Consider the following 1,805-nt stretch of genomic DNA (forward strand, 5'->3'; position numbering starts at 1 on the left):
AATTTCTGAATTCCATCTGCAAGCTGAAGTCTTCTTGCCAACTTTCTTTCCAAATCCAATATCTGATGAGGATAGATTACTGCATACACTGGATGTCAAGAGGGCTCTCTTGTTTTACCTGAAAAGGACACATCCGACTAGGAAAGATCCCCATCTATTCCTCTCGTATGCACCCTCACGCCTGGGGACTCGTGTCACATCACAGCGTCTGTCCAAATGGATTGTGGAGTTGATTCGACTTTGCTACCTCCTGGCAAAATAACCGTTGCCGGGCCCTATCAGGGCTCACTCTACCAGGGCTCTAGCGACGTCTACAGCTTTTCTCAAAGGTGTGCCGATACATGACATCTGCAAAGCTGCTACATGGGCCACGCCCAATACATTCATCCGGCATTACGCCCTCGACGTCCGAAACACCAATGACAGCATCGGCCGTCACGTCTTGTCTTCAGTCCAGCGATGAACATCCTGCCAGCACCCACCTCCAGGTAGGATATGGCTCGCTAGTCTCCCATTGGTGTGAAGCACAGAGACCACGAAGAAGATAAACAGGTTGCTTACCAGTAACTGGTGATCTTCGAGTGGTCATCTGTGCATTCACACCACCCGCCCTCCTTCCCCTCTGCTGTCAGCTCCTACAATTTTTTCATAGGTGTTGATTTGTGGCGGTGCTTTGAAGGAACTGGCGGAATGTCCGTGCCGGTCCCTCTGGGCATGCGCAGTGGGGTTCCTGCGCATGCCTGGAGGGGCTCGGCGCGAAAATCCGTTGAAATTTAGCTTGCTACAGCACCGGTTGGGTCAGCGCGTGCGCACTAAACCCATTGGTGTGAATGCACAGATGACCACTCGAAGATCACCAGTTACTGGTAAGCAACCTGTTTTTATGGATCAACCTATACCTGAATCCCTCATTCATCCCCTTATTTTCACAAAACTCTCAGTTTTGTTGCTGCTGTTAATTATTCTTGCATTTGTTTTTCTCTATTTGTATACCATTTATTTATTTATACCATTTCTCTATTTGTATACCATTTATGCCAAGGAGCTGCGGTGGCTCAAGTGGTTAAGACGCTGAACTGCAGGCTGTGGAAGGTCAGTAGTTCAGCAGTTCGAGACCTGAGTTGCCGCATGATGGAGTGAGCTCCCGTCTCTAGTTCCAGCTCCTGCCAACCTAGCAGTTCGAAAGCAAGAAATTGCAAGTAGATAAATAGGTACCACTTCAGTGGGAAGGTAACAGCGTTCCATGCGCCTTGGTGTTTAGTCATGCCGGCCACATGACCACGGAAACGTCTTTGGACAGCGCTGGCTCTTCGGCTTTGAACGGAGATGAGCACCGCAACCCTAGAGTCGGACTCGACTGGCTTTCGAGCAAGGGAAACCTTTACCTTTATACCATTTATACACAATGGACAGAAAAATGACACTGAAAAATATGTTAATTTAATTTGGACACTTAGGCACAAGGAAAAGATAAACATGTGAAAACAGAACTACACATTATGAGTACTTCTGTGATTATTTTCCCCGTGGTTTTTCTCTTTAAAAGAAAGATTGCAGCTTCAAGAGTTACAGTTAAAAGAGGCAGAGCATTATGAAGGGAGAGAAGCCATTTAATTGTCTTCCCTCATCCTTTTTCCCCTCCAAAATTACTTTTTCCCTCCAAAATTACTAACTCCAAGCTGCTTTTACCCCCTACCCCTTGGGGAAAATTTACAGGTTCTTCTAATGTTCCCCACTGTGTATAAAAGCATCGTGAGGTAGACTATTTTTGGCAAGGAAGAGGGCATGAGTGGGAAGAGTTTAAA

The 1,805-nt window shown here is 46.6% G+C and overlaps 1 protein-coding gene across 1 annotated transcript in view; it reads left to right on the plus strand.

The window, feature by feature from the left end:
* COL13A1 (collagen, type XIII, alpha 1) overlaps positions 1-1,805 on the plus strand; it is a 308,444-nt gene that overhangs the window by 228,461 nt on the left and 78,178 nt on the right. The window lies entirely within an intron of this gene.

This window comes from Gekko japonicus, unplaced genomic scaffold (genome assembly GCF_001447785.1).
Source record: "Gekko japonicus isolate JY-2015 unplaced genomic scaffold, Gekko_japonicus_V1.1 scaffold672, whole genome shotgun sequence".
NCBI classification, from domain to species: domain Eukaryota; kingdom Metazoa; phylum Chordata; class Lepidosauria; order Squamata; family Gekkonidae; genus Gekko; species Gekko japonicus.